Consider the following 13,592-nt stretch of genomic DNA (forward strand, 5'->3'; position numbering starts at 1 on the left):
TTTTAAAGATTTTATTTATTTTTTTGACAGAGAGAGAGACAGCGAGAGAGGGAACACAAGCAGGGGCAGTGGGAGAGGGAGAAGCAGGCTTCCCACCGAGCAGGGAGCCCGATGCGGGGCTCGATCCCAGGACCCTGGGATCATGACCTGGGCTGAAGGCAGACGCTTAACGACTGAGCCACCCAGGTGCCCCTAGTTTAGTATTTTTAACAATTGGTTGGCAGTATTGAGCAGGTGTGGACATTACCTGTGTATCACAGTGTTCTTCCCCACCAGCCTGAACTTTCCCCCAAGATGCTTCTGCACACCATGTTTCGGCACTCAACTGGATTTATCCTTGCATGCAGAAGAACTGAATGCATTGTTATTTCAGATTTCTGTCCCAGAAAGCATTTTTTCTGGGCCCAGACTCAGCTCTCAGAACTGCTCTTTGGCGTTCAGCTGTTCTTTATTGAGCCCCTACTGCAGGCCAGGCCTGTTTCCTGAAAACTGGTTTTTGGTTAACATTTCTCGCTCATGAAATCTGCCAGTCACTGTGCCGGCTTTCCCCAGGATATATTCATTCAGGCTTGCCATTGCACTACCGCAAGGCTTTTTTCAGTGTTTCCTGACCACAGTCCTGAGAACACTGCTGTTTTGCGAGAGGTCTGCAGCATGCAGTTTCGGAAATGCTGGCATGGGGTGAACAGGTCCCGCTGTGTATGCTTCTCCAGGGAGATGGCTTGCCTCCCCATATTAAAGATGATCTGGAAAGGGTGAACCTTGATCTGAAAGTGAAATTGTTGAATATGTTAGCATGTTTTGAATTTTCAGATCTTGTGGTGGGGAGTGGAAATTTGGCCTCTTGTACAAAATACATCAAAATGCTTTTGTACAGGACCAGACAGCTGATAGAAAGGGCAAGGCACTGACTCAGTTGCTCTGCATCCTTTGATCATTTCCCCACCTTTCAATGAGAATGGAGAGCAAAAACCCAGCCCTGGCCCCCAGCCTTGTACCCACCGCCAGCAGATCCTCCGAGTGGATGCCGTGACACATGGCTGCTCAGTGTTGGCCAATTACCAGGGGCTGTTTTTGGTATTCCAACATGGGGAGTTAATTTACTGCTACTTTAAAAGTATGTGTTGCCGTTCTAGTTTGGACAAAAAGTTCACCATTCTCCTGTTGGATTATATCCAAGGTTCCTCTTTTTCTCTTTTTCATAATGGGAAGTTTTGCTCACTTGCATCTGTCTATAATACTCTCCTTGTAGGCACACAACATTCCCAACATTCATTTGAAGAGAAAGACAACTATTTGAATAATCTGAATGAATACTTAAAATTATTCCCCAAAGACTTTACCTGCTGATAAATATCGAGTGTACTTACAATAATCAGGCTGCATCTGTTTTGTCTCTGTCTTTATTTAGTCAATAAAGTCTCAGACATTTACTTCCCAGCTTTGCTGGGATTTGGTTCTAGAAATTTGAGTTTACGAATACCTCCCTGGATTAACTGCTGTAACCCATGTGAATGCACATGCAGCAATTAAGAGCCCTTGCTCTGTAAATTCTCATTTCCTTCCTTTATCCCCAATGTGCTTACACGTAACAATCCAATAATAACCAGAATCTTCTCCACTGCCTCCCTTCCTAGCCCCCGAGAGAAATTCAGGGGACCACAGACTAATGGGGTCAAGATCCTCACTCCTGACCACAGTGCTAGAACTGGTTCTCGTGCCTGCCTTACATCCTTCTACTTCCCCATTACCTGGGCTGCTGATTAGCCAAAGATACGTCTGCATCGGCAGGACAGGGAGGGAGAGGAACGATCTCATTGCAACTTCAGTTATTTTAGTGGTTTGCTTATGAGGAGGAAATTGCAGATTCAAATTATAATAGAACTTGAAGGAAGTTTTCAGTGTCTGGGGGAAAACTGTGACAGAAGGTGCCATTTAAAACTTATGAATAATGTACGAGTGAAAGGAAATTCATAGTTAGGAGACCAAACCTGTCTGTCTAAAGAGGATTGCAGTAAAAGCCAAAGACGCCAGCCCAGTAGCTTTTGTTCAACAAATTAGCTTAATATGACAGCTAAATTTAGAGCACCTTCTGCGTGGAGTGTTCCTGGCGTGGGTTTTGTCTTACCTTTCAGAAGCCTTCTATTTTATCATCAAAATGAGCACCTGGGAACATTTGAAAGGCTCTTTTGCACTCAATTCTATAGGATCTCCAAGTACTTTGTGCATTACCACGTGGCTGTGTAAACTGCCTCACGGGCGTCTTTATGTGTCTGTGGCATGCAGACGGTGCCTTGTCAGTAGCAGCAAGCTTCTGATTGTGTAGGATTGGAAATTAAGAGCTCGTGATGAAGTAAAATTAACTGCTCCAACTGCTTTTTTTTTTTTAAGTTGTATTTATTTATTTTAGAGAGAGAGAGCGCGCAAGTGAGGGAGCCGGGAGAGGGAGAGAGAGTCTCAAGCAGACTCTGTGCTGAGCATGGAGTCCGTTACAGGACTCAGTCTCATGACCCCGAGATCACAACCTGAGCCAGAACCAAGAGTCGGACGCTTAACCCACTGCACCACCCAGGAACTCCTGTTATTTTTTTAAACAGCTTTATTTTATTTTATTTTTATTTTAACTAATTATTATGATCTTTTTAGTGATCTCTACACCCAACATGGGGCCTGAACTCACGACCCCAAGATCCAGAGAATATGCTCTTCCAACTGAGCCAGTGAGGCACCCCATAAAACAGCTTTATTGAGATGCAATTCACATATAAAATTTGCCCATTTAAAGTATAGAATTCCGTCATTTTTAAATGGGGTTGCCCTCGGGACACCTGGGGGGCTCAGTCGGTTAAGCGTCTGCCTTCAGCCCAGGTCATGATTCCAGGGTCCTGGGATCGAGTTCCACATCGGGCTCCTTGCTCAGCGGGGAGCCTGCTTCTCCCTCTGCCTGCTTGTGTTCTCTCTCTCTCTCTCTGACCAATAAAAAAATAAAATCTTAAATGGGGTTGCCCATTTAAAGTATACAATTCAATTCACAGAGTTGTGCATCTATCACTGCAGTCTAATGTTACAAAATTTTTGTCAAAAGAAACCCTGTGCCCATTAGCAGTCATTTCCAGTTACTCTTACTCTCAGCCTCAGGCAAGAACTAGTCTACTTTCTGTCTCTTACATATTTGCCTATTCTGGCCATTTCATACTAATGAAATAATACAATATGTGGTTTTTTGTGAGTGGTGTCATTCCCCTAGCATAGTGTTTTTCAGATTTATGTGTGTCACAGTGCATAGCGGAACTTCATTCCTTTTTATATTCCAAATAATATTCCCTTGTGTGGATATACAATATTTTATTTATCCATTCATCAATTCTGATGGACATTGAGCGGCTTCTACTTCTTGGCTATTGTGAATAATGCTTCTATCAACAGTCACACACAAATCTTTGTGTGGATTTATGTTTTCATTTCTCTACCCAGGAGTGGAATAACTGGATCATATGGTAACTATAGGTTTAACATTTTGAGGGACTGTCAGACTATTTCCCAAAGTGACTACACAATTATACATTCTTTCCAGCAGTGTATAAGGGTTCCAACTTCTCCACATCCTTGTCAACACTTGTTATTGTCTGTGTTTTTTATTATAGCCATTAGTGTGTACGAAGTGGTATCTGATCAGGGTTTTTGATTTGTTTCTCTAATGACTAATGATATTAATCAGTTTTCTAAGTGATTATTGGCCATTTGTGTATCTTATTTGGGGAAATGTCTATACAGATTCTTTACTGATTTTAAAAATAGGATTATTGATATTTTTACTAGTGAGTTTCAAGAGTTCTTTATGGATGCCGGATAAATTCCTGTATCAGATATATGATTTGAAAATATTTTCTCCCATTCTGTGGGTTGTCTTTTCACTTTATTGATGCTATCCTTTGAAGCACAAAGTTTTTTGATGAAGTCCAGCTTATCTGTATTTTCTTTTGTTGCTTTTGCTTTTAGTATCATATCTAAGAGACTGTTGTCTTAACCAAGGTCATAAAGAGTCACTTCTGTGCTTTCTTCTAAGAGTGTTATCGTTTTAGCTTTTAGGGTTGTTTTGTTTTTTTTTTTTAAGATTTTATTTATTTGAGAAAGAGAGAATGAGAGACAGAGAGCATGAGAGGGGGGAGGGTCAGAGGGAGAAGCAGACTCCCTGCCGAGCAGGGAGCCCGATGCGGGACTCAATCCCAGGACTCCAGGATCATGACCTGAGCCGAAGGCAGTCGCTTAACCAACTGAGCCACCCAGGCACCCTAGCTTTTAGGTTTAAGTCTATGATTCATTTTGAATTGATTTTTGTGTGTGGTGTCCAGTAGGACTCCAACCAACTCCACATTCAAACTCAATGGACACAAATGTAAGGATTTATTTTTTGGCTCTCAATTCTTTTTTTAACTTTAAACAAATTTTTATTGACTCTCAATTCTATTCTATTGATCTATATGTCTATCCTATGCCAGTACCCTACTGTCTCGATTACTGTAACTATGCAGTAGTTTTCAAATGGGAAATGTGAGTCCCACAACATTATTCTTCTTTTTCAGCATTGTTTTGGCTCTTCTGAGTCCCTTCTATTTCCATGTGAATTTTTAGAAGCATAATGTCAATTTCTGGGGGAGGTGGGGGAAGGCAGCTTGGATTCTGATGGGGATTTCACTGAATATGTAGATCAATTTGAGGAGTATTGCTACCTTAATGATATGAAATATTCCAACCCATGAACATGGAATGTCTTTTCATTTATCTAGTTTTTTAATTTCTTTCCATAATATTTTGTAGTTTTCAGTGTATGAGTCTTACACTTCTTTTGTTAAATTTTTTCCTAAGTATTTTATTCTCTTTGGTGCTACTATAAGTGCAACTGTTTTTTAAATTTCATTTTGGATTATTCATTGTTAGTGTATAGAAATAGAATTAATTTTTGTATATTAATCTTGTATCCTGCAACATTGCTGAGTTTATTAGATTCCTTAGGATTTTCTAGATACAAAATAATAACATCTGCAAACAGAGGTAGTTTGACATCTTCCTTTCCAATCTGGATACCTAAAGGACAATTAGAAAATGTTCCTCTTTATCCTTAGTAACATTTTTGTTTTAAAGTCTATTTTCTGATATTAGTATATGCACTTCAGCTCTTATGGTTGCTGCTTGCATGGTATATCTTTTTCTGTTTTTTTACTTCAAACTTATTTGTGTCTTTGTTTTTTTTCTTTTTCTCTTTTTTATTTAAATTCGATTAGCTGACGTATTAGTATATCATTAGTTTCAGATGTAGAGTTCAGTAATTCATCAGTTGCATATAACACCCAGGGTTCATCACATCACGTGCCCTCTTTAATGCCCATCAGCCAATTACCTTATCCCCCCACCCACCTCCCCTCCAGCAACCCTCAGTTTGTTTCCTAGAGTTAAGAGTCTCTCATGGTTTGTTTTCCTTTCTGATTTCTTCCCATTCTTCCCCTTCCCCTATGACCCTCTGCACTGTTTCTTATATTCCACATATGAGTGAAACCATATGATAATTGTCTTTCTCTGACTGGCTTATTTCACTCAGCATAATACTCTCCAGTTCCATCCATGTCAATGTAAATGGTAAGTGTTCAGTCTTTCTGATGGCTGAGTAATACTCCACTGTATATATATACCCCATCTTCTTTATCCATTCATCTGTCATTGGACATCTGGGCTCTTTCCATAGTTTGGCTATTGTGGACATTGCTGCTATAAACATTGGGGTGCAGGTGCCCCTTTGTATCATTACATTTGTATCTTTGGGGTAAATACCTAGTAGTGCAATTGCTGGGTCAAAGGGTAGCTCTGTTTTTAACTTCTTGAGGAACCTCCATACTGTTTTCCAAAGTGGCTGTACCAGCTTGCATTCCCACCAAGAGTGTAAGAGGGTTCCCCTTTCTCCACATCCTTGCCAACATTTGTTGTTTCCTGACTTGTTAATTTTAGCCCTTCTGACTAGTGTGAGGTGGTATCTCACAGTGTTTTTTTTAATTATTAATTTATTTTTTTTATTATGTTCAGTTAGCCAGCATAGTTTTTGATGTAGTGTTCAACGATTCATCAGTTGCATATAACACCCAGTGGTCATCACAACAGGTGCCCTCCTTAATACCCAACACCCGGTTACCCCATCCTCCAACCCCCCTCCCCTCTGTAACCCTCAGTTTGTTTCCTGGAGTCCAGAGTCTCTCATTGTTTGTCTCCCTCTCTGATTTCTTCCTGTTCAGTTTTCCTTCCTTTCCCCTGTTGTCCTCTGCACTATTCCTTATGTTCCACATATGAGTGAAACTATATGATAATTGTCTTTCTCTGCTTGACTCACTTAGCATAATCCCCTCCAGTTCCACCCATGTTGATGCAAATGGTGGTATTCATCCTTTCTGATGGCTGAGTAGTATCATTGTGGTTTTGATTTGTATTTCCCTGATGCTGAGTAATGTTGAGCATTTTTTCATGTTTCTGTTGGACATTTGTATGTCTTCTTTGGAGAAATGTCTGTTCATGTCTTCTGCCCATTTCTTGACTGGCTTATTTGTTTTTGGTTGTTGAGTTGGATAAGTTCTTTATAGATCTTGGATACTAGCCCTTTATTTGATATGTCATTTGCAAAAAAACAAAAAACAAAAACAAACAAAAAAACCCCAAAAGCAAAAAAACAACTTTGTCTTTGAATCTAAAGTGTCTCTTATAGAGAGTATATTGTTAACTCTTGTTTTTTTAAAATCTAGTATGATAATTTCTGCCTTTCTATTGGATGCTTAATCCATTTAAATTTAATGTTATTGATGAGGTTGGATTTACATTTGCCATTTGCTTTTTGTTTTCTATGTTTTGTTCTGTTCCTCTCTTACTGCCTTCTTTTGCATTAAGTGGACATTGTCTAGTGTAACACTTTAATGCCTTCAATTATTTTTAATAGTATATTTTTTGTGTTATTTTCTTAGTGGTTGTTCTAGAGCTTATGATGTACATGTTAACTTACTGGAATCTACTTTTGACTTATACTAACTTACTTCCAGTGAGATATAGAAACTTTATTTCTATATAGCTCTATTTCTTTCTTCCCTTTTTGTTCTATTATTCTTATATATATTACATCTATAGACATTACAAACTCAACAATACATTGTTACAGTTATTTTATATTATTTTATTTCTTTTATTGAAGTAAGGGAAGGAATGAGAGCCACTATACATTTATAGAGTTTGTTATATTAACCTTAATTACCATTAATGTGGATTTTAAGTCCTTGTTGGTGTCATTTCTTTACTCCAATACAACTTTGTTCCCACCTACATTTTTGTGCAGTTATTGTCAAATATATTACATTTCTATATGTTATAAGCCTCATATTACAATTATATTCATAATGTTCCATTAAAAATTGTTTTGTTTTTATTTTTTGTACTTAGTTTTTGTTCAGGGTTCAGGCTTTATTTTAATTTTTTATTCATATTTAGATTTTTTAAATTTATTTTTTATTTGAGTATAATTGATATACAATGTGACATTAGTTTCAGGTGTACAACACTGTGATTCAACATCTCTATAACATTTTGCTGTGCTCACCACAAGTGTATCTACCATCTGTCAACACACAATGCTATTACAATATTATCGACTATATTCCCTATACTGTAGCCTTTATTCCTATGACTTATTCATTCCATAACTGGAAACCTCTATTTCCTAACTCCCCTTAACCCATTTTGCCTATCTCCCCTTAACTCACCTTCCCTCTGGCAACTATTTGTTTGTCCTCTGTATTTATAGGTCTGATTTCTGCTTTTTGTTTGTTCATATTCAAATGTTTTTCAAAATCAGTTCAATGATGAAAGGAGAAGAAATATTCAATTGAATATATAGTTGCCTACATAATTACCTTTACTGGAGCTCCTTGTTTTTTTGTATGTGGATTTAAATTACTATCTGATGGAACTTGCTTTCACTCTGGAGAACTTCCTTTAGTATTTCTTGTAAGGTGAGTCTGCTAGCAATTGATTCTAAGCTTTTGCTTATTTGGGAATGTCTGTATTTCACTTAAATTTCTGAAAGATAGTTTTGCGGGATATAAGAGTCTATTTTGATTTTTTTTTTTTTCTAGCACTATAAACCACCTCTGGGCCTCCACTGCTTCTGATGAAAGGTCAGCTATTAATCTCAGTGGTATTCCCTTGTATGTGATGAAGCATTTTTTTCTCCTGCTTTGTTAAGATTTTTCTTTGTCTTCAGTTTCAACATGTTTACTATGTGTCTGGGTGTGGATCTCTTTGATCTATCCTACCTAAGTTCATTGAGCTTCTTGGATGTACAGATTATCTTTTTTTTTTTATCAGATTTGGTTAAGTTTTTTGCCATTATTTCTTCAAATATTTTTTCTGCTCCTTCCTCCTTCCTTTCCTTTTGGTACTCTTATTATGTGTATGCTGGTATACTTAATGGCTTCTCTCATTACTCCATGCTCTGTTTACTTTTCTTCATTCTTTTCTCTGTTTTTCTGATTGCATAATCTCTACTGATTTATATTCAAACTTACTGATTCTTTCTTCCACTGTTGAGCTTCTCTGGTGAACACTTTCATTTCAATTATTTATTTTTCAACTACAGAATTTCCATTTGTTTCTTTTTTACTGATATTCTCTATTTGATTAAACATTCTCATCATACTTCTCTTCGACTTTTTAAACATTATTTCCCTTAGTTTTTTTTTTTAACATACTTATAATAACTGCTTTGAATTCTTTGTTTACTAAGTTCAATATCTGGGTTGCCTCAAAGGCAATTTTTATTGCCTGCTTCTTTCCTGTGTATGAGTCACACTTACTTGTTTCTTTGCATGTTTTGTAATTTTTTTTGAAAACTGACATATTAGATAAATATTGTAGCAACTCTGAATATTGATCCCCCCTCCTAGGGTTTGTTGTTTGTTTATTCATTTGTTTAGTGACTTGGCTGGACTATCTAAGTGAAATCTATTCTCCTGCAGTGTGTGGTCTCTGATGTCACTCCTGAGAGGGTGCAGCCTTGAGCATGTGACTGTCTCCCTGAATGCCTTGGATGACTGTGCTTTAGCTGAGCTCTGTTTAACTGTTTCCTTTCCTCATCTCCCCTTAAGATTTTGGATGATCTGTCTCTGTAGATATCATACCAGTTATTAGCTCCAGTTAATCACTAGCTGATTACTATATTGCTTTCAAGAATGCCCTGGGGCATATTTTATATCATAGAAGGATAAACTGAGACAGAGTGTTACCAGTCTTAGAGGCTGCACCAATCACAGAGGATCCTTCTTAGCTATCCTTTTCCATGATTCTTTCTGTTAACTTCTGGCTGATCTACCATCTTACTGAGCTTATCATCTTTTAGTTTGTTGCTAAAAGAATTATAGAACTAATAGCAACTCTTAATTTCTCACCTCCAAGATCTCCATTATTTTAAATAACACTTATAGGCATGATCTTCTCCATGCTTTGTTCCAAATAAAGTTAGACTCCTCAGGCAAAGCTGCAGAGCTCTCTGTTCTTAGGACCTGCTTCTCTTTCTGGTCAGGAGCTCTGTACCACTGCATCAGAGCTGGGGGTGGGACAATGACTTGCTTTCCCCAAAGTGACACCCCTGCAAGCAGGACTCTGGACTCTGGACAAAGGTGGTAGCCCCTCATTTTCTCAGTTTATCCTTCTTGGCATGAGACCTCCACTCTAGAAGTAGCTGGGACAAGGGTGTTTAGGATCCAGTATTCTTGACCAGCTGTGTCTGGAGTAGAGCTTCTGCCCTGTGAATGGGGGCTGAGTGGGCGAAGGGAACCCCAGTCTTCTTGGCTCTACCTGTCTGGAATAGAGCTTCTGTAATATGAAGCTGGAGGTAAAGGGGTGAAGGGAATAAGAGATGCCACTGGTCTGCATGAAGTCATAACCCTACTGCAAGCTAGGTGGAGAGAGTTTCCCATCTTCTTGGCTGCTCCTGCCCAGAGTACAGCTTCCATCACATTGAGCTATTAGGGGGTGGGGGATGAGGTGGATGTGAGTGGGTTGTGGCTCACATGAGATTTAAGTTTAGATATTCTTGAATAGATATTTCTCCATATGCTTAATACCCTTCAGATAATTTCTAGAGACTTTTAATGTTGTTTTGGAAATGATTTTTACAGGGATGCCTGGGTGGCTCAGATGGTTAAGTGTCTGCCTTCGGCTCAGGTCATGATCCTGGGGTCCTGGGATGGAACCCTGCAAGGGGCTCCCTGCTCAGCAGGGAGTCTGTTTCTCCCTCTCCCTCTGCCATTCCCCCTGCTTGTGCTCTCTGGCTCTATCCCTCTGTCAAATAAATAAATAAAATCTTTAAAATAAATTAAAAAAAAGAAATGATTTTTACTAACTAAATGAAAAGCGTTTGTATATCAGTACCATTGTAGTACCATTGTATGCAGGTCAGCAAAAGTAGTGGAGTCCAGCTAGGGATGAAAACTGGGTTTCCTTTTTGAGCAAAGTTTAGAAGTATGCTGTTATCTCAGGTTCAGTCCTGAAAGAAGTGGTACAAGAACCCTGATCTCTTGACTTCTGGCAGGATCTCTGTTGTCCAGCCTCCACTAGCCTCCCTGAACCTCTTTGAAACACATTCACCCCAGCCATCACCTTGTATTGCATTCTTTGGCATCCCATGATTTGGATAATTTCCAGTATCTTAAGATCATACATAAAAACTCAAATGATCTTGTGAAAGCTTATTTCCAGGCAGTTTCCCTGCAAAGCAGATGAATTATTTTTGTCACAGCCGTAATAAATTGTTAATTTTGGAAATGTTTTTTTTTTAAAATAAAACAACTGTCAGGTTATTTTCTTTTTAATTTCAATTATGTGCAAGGATATATCAGTACAAAGAAATGAGATAAGCTTGTCATAACCTGGATGACGGCACTGCCCTTTGGGAATGTCCAGGAGAGGATTGGAGCCAAGTAACAGATTAGACAGACATTTCTGGGCAAAGTGTGGTAGAGAAACCTGGGTGATAAAGAAAGAGTGTCCTGAAATGAAGTCTTGGGAACCTGCAGATGTAATTGGTGTCACACAGGTCTATCTGTGGCTAAAGGCAGCAAACCAATGGTAGGTTCTTTGGAAAACTCCAGCTGAGAGGACTTTTCATTGCTGTGTTCTAGGCCTTGATGAGCCATGTGTTCATCCTGCACCTGACATCTAGATTCTGGACATAAATGAGGCTCAGTAACTGGGTAGATAGAAACTGTTAGATGGAGGATGAACTATTTAGGTTTTGCTGGGGGAGGGGGGGGCTGGTTATTACAATATAGACCCACTCAAAGAGATTTTTTGCTCTTAAATAAATATTCCTTGAAGGCACATATTTTGTTGCCAACAGAAAAGCAAAGTTTGTTTTTACTTATTATTTCAATTTTAGAATCAAAGATGAAAAAGAATGCCTGGAGGGCACCTGGGTGGCTCAGTTCATTAAGCAACTGCCTTTGGCTCAGGTCATGATCCTCGAGTCCTGGGATCGAGTCCCACATCGGGCTCCCTGCTCAGCAGAGAGTCTGCTTCTCCCTCTGACCCTCTTCCCTCTCGTGTTCTCTATCTCTCATTCTCTCTCTCTCAAATAAATAAATAAAATCTTAAAAAAAGAAAGAAAGAAAGAAAAAGGATGCCTGGAAAACACTGTGTTTAGAGAGGCTCAGGCCTCGCATTAATTTCCTGGCAGATTAGAGAATGAAGTGGGAGAGAGGTTAAAGCAAGGACTTGTCTGCCAAGTCGGTTGGAAGGAGGAAGATCAAGGGAATTGTCTGGGACCAGGGAATGGCTATTTTAAGCATATATGAACAAGAGTTAGTTCACCTTCATAGATCCTTCTTGGGTCAGCCTAGTGGCACTGCTACAGTTAACTATGTTGGTAGATTTATTCCTGTATCCCACTGGGGTAGACCTACATCTCTCACCTCTGATTATTTCTAATGTTGAAATAAACCACAAAATAGCATAGATGAAGGGAAAAGGTGACTCATTCATTTGTGTAGTTTAAAAAAACCTTCCAAATAGAAAAAAAAACAACAACAAAAAACAAAGCAAAAGTGCTAAGTTGATTATATAAAAATTTAGAGATGTACATGTTTCAAAAGCAAAGTTAAAAACATGACACAGTAGAAAAATAGCTAAACAAATATGACAGACAGTGGTTTAATTTCCTTAATATATAAAAAGCCTCTATAAATAAATAAGAAAAATACTAATATCAAAGTATATAAATGGGTATATCATCTATAACTATTTGAAGAAGACCTAACTACAGCCAATAAATATGTAAACAAACTAATTAAATCATTAGTAATCAAAGAAGGCAAGTTAAAATGAAATAATTTTTTTACTTTGTTAAGTTAGCAAAGACTTTGAAAGGACAATACTCAGATCTGGAAGAAATGTATAAGATGGGCAAGCTTATACACTGGGAGAAGAAATAATAATTGGTACAATCCTTCTGGAAAATGAGTTGGTGATATGTTACAGGAACTTTAAAAAAGGTTCACATTTTTCAATCCAATACTATTTTTTTAGAAAGTTGCCCTAAGGAAATAATCATTAAGATAATGACTTCAAGGGGTGCCTGGGTGACTCAGTTGGTTAAGCGGCTGCCTTCGGCTCAGGTCATGATCCCAGGGTCCTGGGGTCAAGTCCCACGTCAAGCTCCTTGCTCAGCAGGGAGCCTGCTTCTCCCCTGCCTGCCATTCCCCCTGCTTGTGCTTGCTGTCTGGCTCTCTCTGTGTCAAATAAATAAATAAAATCTTTTAAAAATTTAAAAAAAAAAGATTGTGACTTCAAGGATATTTAATAACATGAAAAGTTGCATACAGTGAAATATTAAGTAAACAGAAAATCAGGATATAGAACTCTCCATATATATTACTAATCAAATATATTAATATGGGGGTGCCTGGGTGGCTCAGTCGTTAAGCGTCTGCCTTCAGCTCGGGTCATGATCCCAGGGTCCTGGGATCGAGCCCCACATCGGGCTCCCTGCTCGGCGGGAAGCCTGCTTCTCCCTCTCCCACTCTCCCTGCTTGTGTCCCCTCTCTTGCTGTGTCTCTCTCTATCAAATAAAAAAAAAAAAATCTTAAAAAAAAACAAATATATTAATATGCATTGGAGATATCCCTTGATTACAGCACACATACCTGTTCATTTTATTTTTTTATGACATTAATATATCTGCACTTTGGCACACATTAACCATGTAGTATTTCCTTATTTATAGATAGATTATTATTAAATTAGCAGTACATCTTTAAGGGATTTTTTATTGGAGGAAACATGACATTTATATTATATATTAACATCTATGCATGATCTTTCTCTCTCTGTCTCTGTCTTTTTTATGTATATGGAAGCTAAATAAATCTAGTGTTACAGTCAATTACTACACTTTTAACTGAATTTCAAATCTAAATATGTCATGTTTAGGAACTTGCAATAGAACTTTACATTTCTTGGTAGATAGAGTAGATGTACTTTTCTCTAATCTTCCCACTAAGGACAACTGAAAA

At 38.3% G+C, this 13,592-nt stretch overlaps 1 protein-coding gene across 1 annotated transcript in view; it reads left to right on the top strand.

Annotated features, from left to right (window-relative positions):
• ACOXL (acyl-CoA oxidase like) overlaps positions 1-13,592 on the top strand; it is a 322,912-nt gene that overhangs the window by 115,229 nt on the left and 194,091 nt on the right. The window lies entirely within an intron of this gene.

The sequence above is a fragment of the Mirounga leonina genome, unplaced genomic scaffold (genome assembly GCF_011800145.1).
Source record: "Mirounga leonina isolate KUSES-001 unplaced genomic scaffold, KU_Mleo_1.0 Mir_125, whole genome shotgun sequence".
Taxonomy (NCBI): Eukaryota; Metazoa; Chordata; class Mammalia; order Carnivora; family Phocidae; genus Mirounga; species Mirounga leonina.